The sequence below is a fragment of the Muntiacus reevesi genome, chromosome 3 (genome assembly GCF_963930625.1).
Source record: "Muntiacus reevesi chromosome 3, mMunRee1.1, whole genome shotgun sequence".
Lineage (NCBI taxonomy): Eukaryota > Metazoa > Chordata > Mammalia > Artiodactyla > Cervidae > Muntiacus > Muntiacus reevesi.
Window position 1 is genome coordinate 208354225 of NC_089251.1, and position 19482 is coordinate 208373706.

Consider the following 19482-nt stretch of genomic DNA (forward strand, 5'->3'; position numbering starts at 1 on the left):
TATTCAAAAATGAAGCTCAAAAACACTAACATCAGTATAACTTGAATTATTGAACCAAGTATCCACAGAAACATGCAATAATATGATCATTCAAGTTAAGTAATTATCCTGAGTTTGCTCCTTGTTGACACAAATTACTCCTTTCCTTGGACTTGGTATAAGAAGGTTCAGAGCAAAAGAAGAAATGCAATTAAAAAGACAAAAAATAAAAAGTACATTACTCATTATTTGCAAGCCATGCAATAACCAGGGTTTATTATCATCCCACCTCCCACAAAGACTTGCAGGAGAGGCTCATAAGCCAGGCCTTTACATGCTTAAATGATCTCATTCATAGACTTGCCTTCCTTTTGAGCTCCTATGGTAGTTCTCAATGGCCACTTTGTGAGTTGCATCCAATTGCCAAGTGCCTCTAGTTACTTGTTACTAATCCCATGGACAGAGGGGTAGGGTGGGCTACAGTCCAAGGGGTTGCAGAGAGTTGGACATGACTGACCAACTAAACTTTGGTCACCTGATGTGAAGACTCACCTGACTCATTTGAAAAGACCCTGATGCTGGGAAAGATTGAGGGCAGGAGGAGAAGAGGAAGACAGAAGATGACATGGTTGGATGGCATCACCAACTCAATGCACATGGGTTTGGGTAGACTCTGGGAGTTGGTGATGGACAGGGAGGCCTGGTGTGCTGCAGTTCATGAGGTTGCAAAGAATTGGACACGACTGAGCAACTGAACTGAACTGAGCAACTAAAAATAGAATATTACAGTTTTCAAATGACTTACTTCAAAAAACTAGTTCAGATTTATTTCTAAAGTAAGCAGGGGTGATAAACTATGTACAACTAGTAAGGCATGGATAACTATCAAACTTGCTGGCCTGAGTGGATGCCACTGTCCCAGGTGCTGAATGATGGAGTGGACCAGAGGGCTAGAGAAGAAATGTGTCAGTACACAGGGCACTGGAAGGAGGGAGGCTTAAGAAACCAAAGCTTTTATCAACTAGGAGTAGGAAGCACCCTGGCATTTTAACAACCCAGTACATCTGTCTGTTAGGGTGAGAAAAAGGTGAAAATCATTTTTAACTATCATATTAGCTTTATTCACACATTTCCTGCTATATTTTCTTGAACGGCAAAGGGAAAAGGCTGGAAATTATACTTAACCTATGGGTTTTCTCACCTGTGAACCCAGGGAAGTATGCCACATAAAAATATAGGAAGGAAGGGTTACAACTCTGCCCTCCTAGTCTCATGCACTACATGAGTCTGCTAGGGTTGCCATAATGCAATAACACAGACCGGGTAGCTTAAACAACAGAAATTTACTTCTGGAGGCTGGAAGCCCATGATCAAGCTGGTTTCTGGTAAGACTCTCTTTCTGGCTTGCAGACGGCCACCTTCTTACTTTGTTTTCACATGGCCTTTCTTCTGTGGGCACATGGACAGATAATAGCTCTGGTGTATCTTCTTCTTATAAGGGAACCAGTCTTATCAGACTAGGGTGCTGCCCTTATGACCTCATCTAACTTTAATAATCACCCTAAAAAGTCTATGGTTAAATATAGTCACATTGTGGGTGTGAACTTTTGAATTTTGAGGGGACACAATTTAGTCCAAAATACACACCAAGTGAGAGAAAGAGAGAGAGGCTTGCTTCCATACATTCTTTACTCCAACCAACTTGAGGTCAGTGCAGAACTATAGGCAAAAAGCACTTTTAAAGGAGATCACAACTACCTAACCACCTGTCTATGGACTCATTCTGAGCAGGATCTCACTGTGGACCAGAGTCTGCATGACAGCCATATGGAATTTTCACAGGTAGAAACACCACTCTACAAATACGACTGTGATGACCGCCTCCTGATACCTCTCTTCCATGATTTCCATGCAAACAAGAATATTCCCCATTACAGTAACATGACCCAAAGCAGATTGAGCCCTGGAACTTTAGGTGTATAGAGGGGTGACATTGATGAAACTATTCATTGTAATCAATTCCAAATTCACTTGAGTCTCATTCATATTGAACTATGCTGAACACTTGGTCAACAGGATGCTAAAATGAAAAATACAGAAAAATGACCATAGAAGAAAAGAAATTAGTGGAATACCATGTAACATTTTAATTCTAGGAAGAGAGGTATAACAGAGTATGAGTGGAAGAACACCTCAAAAATACACACCAAGATTCTAGGTGAATTAAGGTAGTATATGGGAAGATACTGAAACCAAATTCTGGCTGAGATATAGAAGCACAAAATTCTCCAGAGAAGAAAATGGGAAGATAAACGCAGCACAGAAGATAGAAAGAGCCTAAAACTTTGGACGTTGAAAACAGTGTATCGAATACTATACAGAAGTCCTTACTAATTTTATGTCTAGCTCTCGGAGTTTCAGTTTACTCATCTTTAAATAGTTATGAAGCTATTCATTTCATTGGTTAACTGCAAGGATTAAATGAATGCACACAGACACACGCACAATGTCTGTAACAATGCCTGATACACACAGTAAAACCACTCATAAAAATCTGCTAAAGGAATGCATTAACAGTATAATTAGAAGCTTTACTTGTGCTGCTAGCTTTGAGCTGAAACTATCAGCCACAATAACGGCAATGCCATCTGCGGTGAGATAGAGAAGACTGGAATCCTTTCCATGTCGCTGTGTAGACAGATGAGCAGCAGCCATTTAGCTTAATAGAAAATTATGGTCAGTACTACTCTATCATTTGCCTTTTACAAAGGTCCAGATGCCACTAAATTGGGCCCAAGGTCACCAGGGTGGAGTCCACTGTCCTAGAGCTAACTGTCTTCTTTCTATCACAGCTGATCCAGGGCCAGATGTTTGCATGGCATCAACTGCTGGCTTATAATTTTCAGCAATTTTTAGGATGAAATTTGTCCCCAGATGACTGACCAGAGGGAAACCAGGGCAGTTATCCTTGCTGAATTCTGCTTCCAGATGTCCCATGGGATTATCCTCCCCTGTTCTGGGAAAGTTTTCTGCCAACTGATCAAAACAGTCTCTCTTTCTCTCTCGCTCTTCTCTGCTCAGAGAAGCATGTTTGTTGTAGACTTTAGGTGGACCAGGACCCCTGTCTTGGATGTTATACAAACAACAATCATCTCTTCCTTTAAGGATGGTTTAGACTTTTTTTTTCCCCTTGAAAGGATCTAAACTGGTGTTAATTCTACCAAGTGAATGGGTAGCTAAATCCTTTGAAGTTGCTAAATATACTTGAGAGCAAAACAAAATTTTTAAAGAGAGGATGAATGTTCAGTTTGTATTTTAGCTAAATTGCTGTCAATATTTGCAAAAGTTGAATGCCAAAAGGAATGAACAATGTCAAACAGTATGAGCCAAATTAAGGGTTTCTTATAAGAATTTTAGAATTCAACCTCACAGAGACCTACCTCCCTTGGCCCTAGGCACAATATGTCAAGCTCTGGGCCCTGAGCTTTAGAAGGCTCTGCTTTGACCCTCTGGTAATCACCAATTTCCACCAAGGGAGAACTCCTCAGGATTAAGAGGATGTACCCCTTGAAGAATCTGTACCTTTCCTTGGCCTCAGGATGCTCTGAGTACTTTAAAATAAGGAATTTTCTTCCAAAAGGCCCTGAGTCTAGGACCTGTACAGGCCTCTGTATATACTCAAGGCCCAAGGATTGGCAGTATACACGGTGTGTGAAAAGGGTGTAAGCAGGAAACCTGGGTTGTACACATAGGTATAATGAGGCCTCTTGTAATTTTCTTTGGCTCCAAAATCACTGCAGACGGTGACTGCAGTCATGAAATTAAGACACTTGCTCCCTGGAAGAAAAGCTATGACCAATCTAGACAGTGTATTAAAAAGCAGACACATCACTTTGCTGACAAACGTCCTTATAGTCAAAGCTTTGATTTTTCCAGTAGCCATGTATAGATGTGAGAGTTGGACCATAAAGAAGGCTGAGCACTGAAGAATTGATGCTTTTGAATTGTGGTGCTGGAAAAGACTCTGGAGAGTCTCTTGGACAAGAAGGAGATCAAACCAGTCAATCCTAGAAATCAACCCTGAATATTCACTGGAAGGACTGATGATGAAGCTGAAGCTCCAATTTTTGGCCACCTGATGCAAAGAGCCAACTCACTGGAAAAGACCCTGATGCTGGGAAGGACTAGGGCAGGAGAAGGGGACGACAGAGGACAAGACAGCTGGAAGGTATCATTGACTCAATGGACATGAGTTTGAGCCAGCTCCAGGAGACAGTGAAAACAGGGAAGCCTGGCATGCTGCATTCCATGGGGTCGCAAAAAGTTGGACATGACTTAGTGACTGAACAACAAAGTAAGTGAAGATGGGGAATGGGAATAAAAAGCGAGATGACCAAAGGATTGGGCTGCAGGCCAGGGGTCAGAAACTGGAGGTCTTGTACAAAACATAGAAACAAAACTGAGAAATTTTCAACTCAGATTTGGTTTTCCAGAATATGATGAAGGTGCACTCATCTAGATAAGGGAATAGAACGTACTTCATTTGGAAGTTCACTAGCCTGACTTGTGACTTACATATTGGACACAAAGAACATGGGTATCACTTGACTCTCACTCGAGGCTCCTATAAATGTTAACAGTAGGCTATGTAAGTTAATTTTAGAAAAATAACAGGCCTACAAATGAAAGAGTAATTGTATTAAATTCTGCTAATTTCTTTAGCACTAAGATTACAGCTAATAAACCACAATAATAAACAGCATGTTTCTGAGATATTCTTTTCCTTTAGTGAAAATTGCAAATATCTACAAAAGTAGAGGTTTACAGGATAAGAAATTCTCATGTGTTTATCGCATAGATTAATTATAATCAACAAATGGTCAATAGGGGGCTTCCCAGGTGGTTCAGTGGTAAACAATCCACCTGCAATGCAGGAGACATGAGTTTGATCCCTGGGTCAGAAAGATGCCTTGGAGGAGGAAATGACAACCCACTCCAATATTCTTGCCTGGGATGTCCCGTGGACAGAGAAGTCTGGCGAGTTACAGTCCATGGAGTTGCAAAAATGTCAGACACGACTGAACAATAACAACATGGCCAATAAGGTTTCACATTTACTCCTCATCCTTCTTCCAGGTGATTTAAAGCAAATCATATATTTGTGTCAGTATGTATATTTAGAATATAGACTCTTTTTTAAAATGCAAACATATATTACCACAGTAAAAACAAAACAAAACAGGAACTGTATAAAATATCCAGGAAGGATACACATCTTCCAACCATTTCATACATTTCAGTATCTCATTTGTTTTCTCTTTATTGTTTGTTCAAATCAGGACAAATAAGGTCCACATGATGTCTCTTGAGTAATCTACAGATTTTCTCTCTACCTTTTTTTTCCCTTGCAGTTTACTTGTTAAAGAAACCAGGTTATTTGTCCTATAGAGGTTCCTGCAGTTTGAATTTTGCCCAACCTATTTTCATGATGGCCTGTAAACTGGTGATTAGATCTGCAAGCTTGATTGCATTCAGGTTCAAGGTTTGGTAAGATGCTTGCATACGTGGCAGTGTGTATTTCTATCAGGCGGTACATACAGACAATTGTCTTTTCTGTGATACTAGTAGCCAAAGATGATCATTGCCTAGATCCATTGCTTCATTAAGAGTTGCAAAATATATTCTAATTGTATCATTCTTTCCTCATTTATCAGCTGAAACATCCTATAAAGAGAAACATCCCTCAACAGCCTGTTAGTTATAGTTCTTAAAGGAAAGACACAATAAATGCTTGAATCCTTTCCTTTGATATTGGTTTTGAAAATAATGAGTTGGTTTCTCAGCATCCTCTAAGGCTTGTCTTGTATCATTATGAACAAAAGGATTTATCCATGGCAGATGCATTTCAATATACTACTGTTATTATTCTCACTGATGCACAAATTGAGACATTTTTGATGGGTAGAAGTCTTCAAATTGGCTTGTCTTTTTTAAAAAAAGTTTCAGACTAACAATAGCAACATGACCTCCAAAACTATGTCTACTAAAAACAATTATTTTTTTTTGGTCTTTATCTTTTCAGACAGTTGAATTTATTATTTTATTCATTTTTATTTTTACTTATGTATTTGACATATAACACTGTATCAGTTTTAGGTGTACAGCATAATGTATATTTCTGTTTGTCTTCAACATATATCCCTCTATAAATGGATAAACTTCTGCCTTAAAGTCACTTCGAAGGATTCTACTCTGTGTAGTTTTGCCATCAATCAATTTACAGTTAGATATATTTGTTTTATTGTGCTTTCAATTTTCAGAATCCTTAAGTTAGATGATAAGCTCCAATTATATTGAACATTCATGTACTTTAAAAGTCAAATCCTAAAAAAAAAGTTTATTCAGAGAAATTTAGTTTTTATTCTTATCTCATCCTCTAACTAACCATATTTAAAGTGTTATCCTTCTAAATACACCTAAACACATATGAGCAAATCTCACTTCTTTCTTAGATAAATTGCAGCATAATATTTATCCACCTTTTACTACTGGTATTTTTTCTCTTATTTCTGATGATTTGATGATTATATGAAAATAAAGAGAAAAGTGTTGATTACAATGTTGAAAATAAGGAGGAAACTTGGATGAGATACTATTTTGAGAAGGAGTACAATAGTAACAATATTGGACTTCATATACCATTGTATTTATATCTAATATTTACTTCAAATTTTACTAAAGATGAGTTTCTCAAATTGCTAAAGGTTACTTAAATAAGTAATTCTGAAATAGGATGCAATAATATTTGAACTTAATTATTATAACTTTTAGGGTGAGTTGGCTTGAAAATATATACCTGAAACACAGGACATACCTTATGTCCTATGCAAAATGATAAAACTTGTCAATCATTCAGAACATATGACAAGCGATGAGTAGAAACACATTGCTTCCTGAAAACACTGAAAGAAAAAATTTCAGTAAACTGATATATATCCAAAACACTAACTATATTTACTTGCTCCAAAGATAAAAATTGCATTGAACCAAATACTGAAGTTTTGAGATGCTTAACATCTATTACTATTTGTAGTGTACAATAGGAGGAAAATATATCTTAAGGGATGGACCTGAGCTGAATCCTGGCTCAGCTCTTTAGTGGCTGGGTGACCTCTTATAAATTACTTAACCTCTCTAAGCCTTATTTTTCTTGTCTATAAAATATGGATACTAATACTTCTTCACAGGATTACAAGCAATAAGATTCCATGTTTAAAGCAGTCTCAAAAGTTACTGATACAAGGTTAATACTCAGTAAATATTAGCTCACTTGCTCTTTCATAGGTAATAGAAAATTGTCTAGAGTAATGGTTAAGAACCAGGCTGAGTTCAAATCCTAGCTACAATACATTCAAACTGTGTGATGATGGTTATGTTACTCAACCCTTATGAGCTTCAATTTCCTCATCTATAAAACAGAAATAGCAGGAATATTTTCTAAGGAGAGTTGTTTTAAGAATTAAATTACATATAATATTATGTTTCCTTCATGAAGAAGGGACATTTTTCTGTTTTGTTTCACTACTGCATTCCTGGCACCTAGAAGAGAATCCCTAAGGGTGGGGTCTTCTACATATCTGAGATTAATAATATTTCTCCCAGAAACCTTGATTCCACCTTGTGCTCCATCCAGCCTGGCATTTCACATGATGCACTCTTCATGTAAGTTAAATAAGCAGGGTGACAATATGCAGCCTTGATGTACTCTTTTCCTGATTTGGAATCAGTCTGTTGTTCCATGTCCAGTTCTAACTGTTGCTTCTTGACCTCCAAACAGATTTCTCAGGAGGCAGGTTAAGTGCTCTGGTATTCCCATCTTTTTCAGAATTTTCCAGTTTGCTGTGATCCACACAGTCAAAGGCTATGGCATAGTCAATAAAGCAGAAGTAGATTTTTTTTCTGGCAGATAAGCGAAGAAGAACTAAAGAGCATCTTGATGAAAGTGAAAGAGGAGAGTAAAAAAGTTGGCTTAAAGCTCAACATTCAGAAAACTAACATCATGGCATCCAGTCCCATCACCTCATGAGAAATATATGGGCAAACAATGGAAACAGTGACAGACTCTATTTTCTTGGGCTCCAAAATCACCACAGATGGTGACTGCAGCCATGAAATTAAAAGACACTTGCTCCTTGGAAGAAAAGCTCTGACCAACCTAGACAGCATATTAAAACGCAAAGACATTACTTTGCTGACAAAGGTCCGTCTAGTCAAAGCTATGGTTTTTGCAGTAGTCATGAATGGATGTGAGAGTTGGACTATAAAGAAAGCTGAGCACTTTCAAGCTGATGCTTTTGAACTGTGGTGTTGGAGAAGACTCTTGAGAGTCCCTTCCAGTCCATCCTAAAGGAAATCAGTCCTGGATATTCATTGGAAGGACTAATGCTGAAGATGAATACTTTGGCCACCTGATGTGAAGAACTGACTCACTGGAAAAGACCCTGATGCTGGGAAAGATTGAAGACAAGAGGAGAAGGGGAGGGCAGAGGATCAGTTGGTTGGATGGCATCACCAACTCGATGGACATGAGTTTGAGCAAACTCTGGGAGCTGGTGATGGACAGGGAGGCCTGGCATGCTGCAGTCAATGGGGTCACAAAGAGTCAGACACGACTGAGTGACTGAACTTATATTGATACTGAGAAGAGAATCCAGCACATGGTTAGTTCCCCTTAGCTGCCAATAAAAGCTAAGTGAGTTAAACATGTGCATCGTAGAAGGGTCATCATAGAAGTTTCAATCATGCAGCTTTGTCATTAATCACATCCAAGGAGTTCTCTCCTTGTGTCTTTAGATTTAAGTCTTTTGCCTCTCCAGGTTATATCAAGTGATGGATGTTCTCACCATCACTGTAACCTCCAAGGTCCGTGTTGTTGTTTAGTCGCTCAGTTGAGTCCGACTCTGCGACCCCATGAACTGTCCTGGCCTTTCCTAAACCAAGCTTTCAGTATACTGAAACAGTTTCCCCAACCTTATCCTCCACTATTAGATTATTTACTCAAGAGAGACTGTTGAGAAAGTCTAGGTCTGCAACATCTTGAAGCTATTCAAATCCATTACAAAGACCTATAGGGTATTTCCTGATAACATATTGTGTGCTTTGGTGATTGTTTCTGAAAAGGCAATAGACTTGTAAGTGTTATATGTGTCATGCATATTGGAAGTATACTGAATATATTACTATTTCACTGGGAACTCTCTTGACAATAATGTGAATTGCTGAGGGAACAGAAATCAATCCTTAAAGTATTTCTGACATGGAAGGTGACCGTTGGGCTTCAGGGAAAGGGTTCAAAGTAAGACTGACTTGAGTGATTGAGATGCTCTTAACATCAACACTGCAAAGGTGGGCCAGGCATTCTTTCACTAGATCCAAGATGCAAGGCAATGCCAGAGGCCTAATTCAAAGGACTGGTGTGACTAAATAAGAGCCTGATAGGAACTGAACCCCACCCACACAGGACTGTCAGCTGCTTCTGAGACCCATTGGGAATACTCATACCTTTAGGCACACGTTTGTCTTCTGTTCTCTTAACCTAAAATCCCCCTTCTTCAGTTTTCAATTAAATCCTCCTCACCCCCAACGCTTTAATTCTCATCTCAAACGAGTCTCTTTCTGACTAGCAGAATTTTTCTTAGGTCATTTTTATCTCCCTTTCTTGCAGCAAAAATTTGATTTCATCTAACCTCAGGGGGGTTTTTTTTTGCTGTTTTTTTTTTTTTTTTTTTTCCTGCAAGTGTGACTTTCCCATAAAATCCTGAGGGACAGGGGACAGAACTGACTTAATGCATGCTCCTTTCCTCTACTTAACACAGAGTCAAATCAATGTTGTCATTTAAAAAAAAAAATTATTACACTTGGTTCTCAAAAGTGCCTGCAACCTCTTAATGCAACTGAATGGAAAGACTTAATACTGCCTGAATGGAAAGAAAAAAAATTTAATAATATAAAAGTAAAATTAAAATTAACAAGACATCTTGAAAATTATTTAGTAAACATGGCGCACCAGAATGGCCAAAGGTCACCCACAGTGAGGTCTTAATATGTGGTAGCAAGAACAATAACAGGGCCCGCTGGAAATACTACTTGATTCATTTATTATATTTACTGAGCACCTGCTCTATATCAATCTAGAACCATAAGAAGATTATAGTCTACTAGAAGAAATACATCATACTGGGGTCCAAAAATGCTAGCAAGAAAAATATGTAATTATGTGCTTAAGGTCTGTATAATAATTAGATGAGCAAGTGGAATGCTATAAACAGCATCAGGAAAAAGTGAATCTGGATCTGGGCTTTGTTAACAAAACACATACTGTCCAAGCCAACTGCAGCAGGAAAATCTGGGTCAATTCAGTTAAATTCAATGACCAGACAGTCCATGTAATAAATGGAACTGTAATTCGATGGTAGCCTGGATGTTTGGAAATGCTAACTTTATCATCAGCCTAGCTAATCTGATAATGCACTACACAAAGACATCAGCTGAGCGCCCCGGCGGGAGGTTTTTCTACATGAGTGGAGAAGATAATTGTTGCAAGTAGGAGAGACACAGCATTTTTTTAGGATGTCTGAAGAGGAAGAAAAAGTGAAATTACGGCGTCTTGAACCAGCAATCCAGAAATTTACTAAGATAGTAATTCCGACAGATCTGGAGAGGTTAAGAAGGCACCAGATAAATATTGAGAAGTGGCAAGTTTTCTGAACTGTGAGGGTGTGTTCATCAGCAATGCCTGTCCTCTTCCAGTGCTGTTGGATTAAAGAGTTATCAGAGGTGCAGAACATGGGACAAGTTGCATGAAGAGCATATCAATGCAGGACGTACAGTTCAGCAACTCCGCTCCAATATCTGAGAAATGGAGAAGCTTTGCTTGAAAGTGCGAAAGGATGACCTAGGACTTCTGAAGAGAATTGATAGATCCTGTTAAAGAAGAAGCATCAGCAGCAACAGCAGAATTTCTCCAGCTTCATCTGGAATCTGTAGAAGAACTTAAGAAACAATTTAATGATGAAGAAACTTTTTTACAGCCTTCTTTGACCAGATCCATGACTGTTGGTGGAACATTTCACGGTACTGAAGATGAAGCTGATCTTCAGAGTATGACTCAGATTTATGCATTGCCTAAAATTCCTCGAGATCAAAATGCTGCAGAATCATGGGAGACCTTAGAAGTGGACTTAATTGAACTTAGCCAACTGGTCACTGATTTCTCTCTCCTAGTGAATTCTCAGCAGGAGAAGATTGACAGCATTGAGGACCATGTCAACAGTGCTGCTGTGAATGTTGAAGAGGGAACCAAAAACTTGGGGAAGGCTGCAAAATAAAAGCTGGCAGCCCAGCCTGTGGCAGAAGCACTCATCAGAGGAGTGGTGGGGGGCCCGACTGGCCTTCTTGCAGGCTTCAAAGTGGCAGGAATTGCAGCTGCGCTTGGGGGTGGGGTGTTGGGCTTCATAGGTGGAAAACTGATACAAAGAAGGAAACAGAAAATGATGGAGAAGCTCACTTCCAGCTGTCCAGATCTCCCCAGCCAAACTGACAAAAAATGCAGTTAAAAACCAAACTTCAGTATTGTTGGTGCCAACACATCTATCCTAATGACGACCTTGGCTGTTGTTGGACACCCAGTCAGCTTTCAGAACATGATTATATCCAAATAGTGGCTGTAGATGATCAAGTGGGATCGAACTGTGATAAGAGGATGCATTTTGTTGTTTGCTGGGGTATTAATGGGGATGTGAGAAATTGAGGAGCCTGGACTGAGGGTGTACAATATTTGTCAGATAAAGTTTAAGAACTGCCAGGGAGAAGATTTTCTACTTGGAAATGTGAAAACCACACCTATAACTTTGATCAGGACTTGTGATCTGTGGACATGTTGGGTTATGGAAGGACTGTTTTCAGAATAGTTTCTTCCATGACCCTGAGTTGGAGACTCCAAGGCTAAGCATATTATAAATATGCTTCTTCAACTCCTAAATATACATTATTTAGACAGTTTAGCAGAGAAAAGACTGGAAGTTCAGGAGCTTTTCACATCAAATAGGGAAATCAGGATCTAGCAAGGGGCCCAAGTGAACTACATAATGAAGTCCATTTGGTAAGCCCTGTTGCCGTTTGTCTAACACTGTTTTCCAGTAAAGGAAATAAATATTGTAAGAAAGTGGAAAAAAAAAAAAAAAGACATCAGCTGAGTTAACTCGATAATGTGGACCATAAAAGAGGCACTAAGGATACAAGTGGACTTTCCTTATGAATTCCGAAATAAGAAAATGATAGATACCAAGTTTTCCATTTAGTCTGGTATAACTTCATTTATTCCTCTAGCCCATGTTTCTCTTGGGTACAGTCTCAGTCAGGTGACGATAATCGAGTTTAACAACACCATTAGTGGCAGAAGGCATAAATTTATGATCTAGACTGAGACCTGCATGATCTACAATTGCCTCTGATATCATCTGGAACTTTATTTTCTACCATGGATTGTAAACTACAAAATGAATGGGCACGAGAAGAGAAAGGGTATCTGACCAGAAATCAGCTGTTCTAGTATCTCAGTTGGCATCTACCTCACCATGTGACCATGAACAAGTTACTTCATTTCTCAAGTTTCAATACTGTACTTATTTAAGAGTTGCCATGTGATCCAGGAATACCCCTCCTGGGTGTGTACCCAGAAAGAACTACAATTCGAAAAGACACACGCGCCCCCGTGTCCACTGTAGCGTTATTTACAGTAGCCAAGACATGGAAACAATGTAATGTCCATCTGCAGATGAGCAGATAAAGAAGATGCGGTGTATATACACAATACAAGCTACTCAGCCATTAAAAAAGAATGAAATAATGCCATTTGCAGCCACATGGATGGACCCGAGATTGTTATACTAAGTGAAGTAATTAAAAAAAATACCATATGATATTAGTTATATGTGGAATCTAAAATATGACACAAATGAATTTACCTATGAAACAGAAACAGACTTGTGGGTGCCAATGGGAAGAGGGATGGGGGACGGGCGGATTAGGAGCTTGGAATTAGCAGATGCAAACTATTATTTATAGGATGGATAAACAAGGTCCTATTGTATAGCACAGGGAAGTATATTCAACATCCTGTGATAAACAATAATGGAAAAGAATATGAAAAAGCACGTATATACATACAGTATGTGAGAATTAAATGAAATAATGTAGGGAATGGTTTTGTAAACACTGAAAAATAAAAGTGTAAAATGTCATCATTTCTGTGGCCATGTTGATATCAATATTAATAAAAATGCTTGCTATAAAACTTAACAGCTTGAAATGTTATAGAGACTATGCAAAATGAAGCTCATACTGGTGTCTTGAGAAAATGTATCCTGTCACTTGCTGCTCCTCCAAACAACAGGTAAAAAACATTCAGTCAGGATAAATGTGAAAAAGAATCTTAAAACACAAGTTAATGAAAACTACAACATGTTTCTTTTGTCAGAATCCCATAGCTTCAGCATAACTAATTCACTACTTTATTCTCTGGGAACCTTCTTAAAAGCTTGAGGCTGTTTGTTAGCAACAGATGTAGACATTTATAAACAAAGACCATCTTCACTGAATTATTTTTCACAAATTAAACAAAGGATCCCAAAGAACAGTTCCAAAAGTTTACAATCAGCATGCAGAAATACACTCTGCAGGAATACCATTCATTAAATGCACTGCCTATGGACCTAAAAGGTAACGAGAACAACAGTCCTTGCTACTCAGACTGCTGCTGTTGCATCCGTCCCACTTCCTATCCTAGACAGACCCGTATAAACGTTATCTGAGGGTCATAAAACACTCTCTGAAAGTTAACTTTACCCTATGGGAAGCAAACATTCAATGCACCAAATTCCATTTCATGCCCTGCAGACAGGAATTCTGAAAAGAATATTCTGAAACAGAAAACTCATCTTTTAGAGGTGAGCACTCTATCATAGAAACCCAGGAATGGAAAATGGGCTCCTCATCCTCCCAGGCCATCCTGGTTTATAACTCTAAGAATGATGATCATGTTCAAAATTTTAAAGATTCCCAGAAATGGTCATTCTAAAATCTCTCTTGACAGCAAATTTCTATCATAAACACACTATCTTTAAAATTCTTCCATATGTTTAACCTAAGTCTTTCATAGTAGCTATACAATGCTGACTGCACCTTTCTGCTTCAGTGAAGGTATTCATTCATTCTTGTATTCATTCACTCATTTTTCACCAAATTCAAACAAAACTGTTTTTGAAAGAGTATCATGGTAAAGATCATAGGTAATAGTATAAAAGGTATATGGGGATATGAGAAATATTCTCTGCCCCCTTGAATAGGCATAAACAACCTTTAACTCTTTATTTGGATCATTATTAAGAGCAATGTATAGAAATAGCTATACTCTTTTGCAGAAAATATGGAGGACCAGGGGGGCACATTGAATTGTCCCAAGAACAGTAACAAATAAATACAGACTCTATCTGAGAAACTAGATTGGTCATATGCTCTAGGTTTTTCAATAGATAAATCTGAAGAAAAAGCAAGTGATGGAGGGTAACCTGTTGGTTAAAAGACACCTAAAAGATATATTCATAACAAACAGACAAGATAAAGTATGTGGATGTACATTAAATGAAAAACAAACAAAAAAACTATTAAACCATCTAGAGATGAATGGATAAAGAAGATGTCGTATGTGTATGTATGTGTGTGTGTATATATATATATGTGTGTATGTGTATGCATACATATATATGTATACATATATGCATATGTATATATTCCACTATATATAATATTATATATTTAATAACTCAGCTATAAAAAGAACAAAATAATGCCATTTGCAGCAATATGGATGGACCTAGAGATTATCATACTAAGCAAAGTAAGTCAAATAAAGAGAAAGATATCACTTACATACAGAATCTAAAAAATAATTCAAATGCACTTATTTACAAAACTAACACAGAATCACAGACATAGAAAACAGTTTTATGACTACCAAATGTGGGGGCCAGGGATAAATTAGGAGTTTGAGACTAACAGCTACCTGCTACTATATATAGAACAGATAAACAAGGATAAATATAGCACAGGGAACTATATTCAATATTTTACAAAAACCTATAATGGAAAAGACTATTAAAAGAATGTGTACATATATATATGTATAACTGAATCACTTTGCTATACAGAAGAAATTAACACATCATTGTAAATAAGATATACTTTAATAAAACTTTTTAAAAAACTATTAAAAACACTAGGCATTTACTGCTCTAAGACCAAGATAATAGTTATTTATTGGAGGAAGATGATAATAGTTACTTATTGGAAGAGGCACCGGGAAGGGATTCTGGGGGATCTGGCAGAATTCTCTAATCACCAAATGTGGAAGAACCCCTTCACCAGATGAGTGGATAAACAAAGGGCGGTACCAGTATTTCTATACAGGGGCTAGGACTGAGCAACAAAGGGAAGGAAGCACTGACACATGCATCTCAAAAGACTTTTTAAGTGAAGGAAGCCAGATAGTCAGAAGAGTTAAACACTTTAGAAATTAAACAAGAAGAATTTCTGGAAAAGGCAAAACGACAAAGACAGACATCAGATCAGTCATTGACAGGGTCTTAGGGTGTGGAGAGGGAACAGACAATAAAGGGAAATGAAGGAACTTTTCAGGGGCATCAACATATTCTGTATCTTGACTGTAGCAGTAGTCATAAGACATATGCTTGTCAAAACTGATCAAACTATACATTTAAAAAATGGATTTTCTGTAAACTTGAACCAAAAAGCACTTGTTATCCAGAGCAGGAATTAATTTAGTTTTCAATCTTAACTAAAATATATTCTCCCATATCTTGAATTTATTTTCTTAAAAGAAAAAGTGTGTTGGGTGGGTATAGTACCTTGAGTCATAATCGGTAATTGAAAAAAAAAGTTTGGAGGAGAGACTAAATCACTGGTGTTTTTACTGAGGACCATGCCTTCAGAGAAATTGTTTAGAAGTGAAAACAATTCTGGTTGTCATAAAGTTTTCTCTGTTCCAGCTTTCCCCCAAACTAGTTCAAATAAATCCTAAAGCAGACAATATCAGAGCTGAGAGCAATAATGGTTATGTTCATAGCAGAGGATCTTTGCTTCCTTTTACCAGCCAGGTTTCTCAGGATTCAATATGACTAGCCTCAACAGAAATATTTCATCTAGGCTTGGCAGTTTTCTCATCTCGACTTCTCTAGAGGCAAGTAACCAAAATGGACATGGTGAAACCATCCCAAAAAGCGTCACTGTCATCACAACGTGGAGAATAAGACGATCCACTTCAACTTCTCAACATGAAAACTGCTGGTTAGGACTTCAAGGAACCCTGGTTATAATAGTGTAATTATAACTTCACTCAAGAAATGCATTTCAGTTCTAAAACATGGCCTTTTCAAAAGTCTAAAAAGCAATATAAAACTATAATGCAATTCAACTTCCTCATTTTACAAATGAGTGAAATGAGATCCAGAAAGGTCAGACTATTTAACCACAGTTATTAAGTAGTTAGGAGTGGGGCTAGAATGAGGTATTAGAAAACCTCATATTCCATAGGATAGGGCTCCTTGAAATGAAATTGGAACTGTATTCTATGTTAATACAGTTTTTTCTACCAGACATGAATAATGGGCAATATAACTTTCACGCTGCCTACTCAAAAACATATACCTCTGTTGAAATTTTTTTTTAATTGTGACAAGATCATCATGTATTATGCAGAGGCAGAACTACAAGGGAATCAAGGAATGTTTCACATTAAGTTAGAAGATGCTCAGGGAGCTCTAAAAGGCCTCCTTTCTTTCCATTGTCTATATAATTCATTTTAGACCCTCTCTGCTTTGCTCAGGTGAGGACTTATTCACTATATCACTAAGATACAGATTTCTTAGTGTACAAAGATACAAAGTATGATTCTTATTATGTTAACCAAGCATTTTAAAAGATGCCATGCAAACTCATTTATTCCATCTGTTCCCATTTGAAGAGAAGCTATCTGACCAATGTTGTTTTGCTATTTTTACTTTTTTGGTTGTGGCCTGTGGAATGTGGGATCTAGTTCCCTGACCTTGCATTGGGAGCATGGAGTCTTAGCCACTGGACCACCAGGGAAGTCCCATGTCATTTTAAACTTCTGGCAGATTTACCCAGAGGAGCAAATGAGAAGCCTCCATTTTTATGAGAAGTCTCAGCCAGAAATATTGCTGATCATGTGGAACCAGCAACTTCAAATCAATAGGAAAGTGCCGTCTACATTCATCAGGAGAAACAATGCACTCAGGAGAGCCAGCCTCAGTGACAGGTTAAAGTTGAAGAACATTCTGGTAACTGAGCAAATGGAGAACAGGAGCAGAAGAGCCTTGAGCTGCTGATAGCCCAAAGGTCAGCCGACAGTTCTTCTCATCTTCTTATGTTTCACTCCTTCTAAAGATGTAGAGACAATGTGCTTCTAATGCACCAGACAGGTACAGAGGTAGAAAGGAATATGTGGGCAGAACAATGAAGGACGCATTACTTTTACCACCCGTATAGCAGAAACTGATGAAGAACTAAAGAGCCTCTTGATGAAAGTGAAAGAGGAGACTGAAAAGGTTTGCTTAAAGCTCAACATTCAGAAAACTAAGATCATGGCATCTTGTCCCATCACTTCATGAGAAATAGATGGGAAAACAGTGGAAACAGTGGCTGACTTAATTTTTGGGGGCTCCAAAATCACTGCAGGTGGTGACTGCAGTCATGAAATTAAAAGATGCTTACTCCCTGGAAGGAAAGTAATGATCAACCTAGGCAGCATATTAAAAAGCAGAGACACTACTTTGTCAACAAAAGTCCGTCTAGTCAAGGCTATGGGTTTTCCAGTAGTCATGTATAGATGTGAGAGTTGAACTATAAAAAAAGCTGAGTGCCGAAGAATTGATGCTTTCGAACTATGGTGTTGGAGAAGACGCTAGAGAATCCCTTGGACAGCAAGGAGATCCAACCAGTCCATCCTAAAGGAGATCAGTCCTTGGTGTTCAATGGAAGGACTGATGCTGAAGCTGAAACTCCTATGATGCGAAGAGCTGACTCATTTGAAAAGACCCTGATGCTGGGAAAGATTGGGGGCAGGAGGAGAAGGGGATGACAGAGGATGAGATGGTTGGATGGCATCACCGACTCAATGGACATGGGTTTGGGTAGGTTCCGGCGATGGATAGGGAGGCCTGGTGTACTGTGATTCATGGGGTTGCAAAGAGTTGGACACAACTGAGCAACTGAACTGAACTGATTCCTTTCTTCAACACATACTTCTATGTCAGGTGCCTACAGCTTCCAAATGAGCAACAGAAAATGAACCCTAGGATTCCATAACATCTCTGAGATATGATAATGTGAACAGCGGCCAGTGAAGGAGTTAAGTGGTAAAACCAGCTCCATGTAGATCTCCTTAAAGTTCAGCAAGCAGCAGACTGCACTTAATCACAGCAATCAACTGTGAGAGGCCAAATCCCCTTACAGTAAGCAAAGAAATAGCTTCGGCTTCAAGGCAGCAGATAACAGTGCAGGAGAGAAGGTCAAAACAGGTGCTGAGAAATTCTGGAGATAGACTGCAAGCTTGGATTCCATTTGGGTGATTTTTAACTATCTTAGTCAATTATGATTGACAAAGTTTAATTGTTCCTGTTACTGAAATTTCCACTGCGGGGCATAAACACACACACACACACACACACACACACACACACGCACACACACACACACCATGCCTGGAATATTTCAAGGATGCAGAGAAACATTGATTCCTGATGATTTGGGTGTGATGTGATTTGCTAACAGGCAGATCGCTTACAAAAGATGTCTGCCTGATGGTGAGTCTACCAGGTTGATTCTAATTTAAAGTTTCATAAATATATTTGCAGCATAGAGTTTCCACATGATGATCACATATGTTATTACTGCTAGTTTCACTACTCAATTATTTATTTCATTCGGTTTGACTCATGTCTTTGCATGAAAATATACATTAGCAAATATGAAGTCTGGCTGTCAAGAATTTAGACAAATGTCCCTTCATTTACAACTGAACTAAAAATGCATTGTTTGCTTCTTAGATGTACATACAGCTTCTCCAGCTGGAGTCTATAGTTTTGAGGACACATACTGTATTCTGGGCTTCCCTCAAGGCTCAACTGGTAAAGAAACCACCTGCAATGTGGGAGACCTGGGTTCGATCCCTGGGTTGGCAAGATCCCCTGGAGAAGGGATAGGTTAACCACTCCGGTTTTCTGGCCTGCAAATTCCATGGACTACAGTCCATGGGGTCACAGAGTCAGACACGGCTGAGTGACTTTCACTTTCACTGTATTCTATCTTATTGTGCATACTAAAAGCAGTTGATTGTCTAATATGAAC

The 19482-nt window shown here is 38.4% G+C and overlaps 1 protein-coding gene and 1 pseudogene across 6 annotated transcripts in view; one reads left to right on the forward strand and one right to left on the reverse strand.

Annotated features, from left to right (window-relative positions):
- Positions 1-19482, reverse strand: part of NCKAP5 (NCK associated protein 5) — a 1099478-nt gene that overhangs the window by 469972 nt on the left and 610024 nt on the right. The gene's annotated exons all lie outside the window — the stretch shown is intronic.
- On the forward strand, positions 10609-11594 carry LOC136163403 (syntaxin-17-like; annotated as a pseudogene).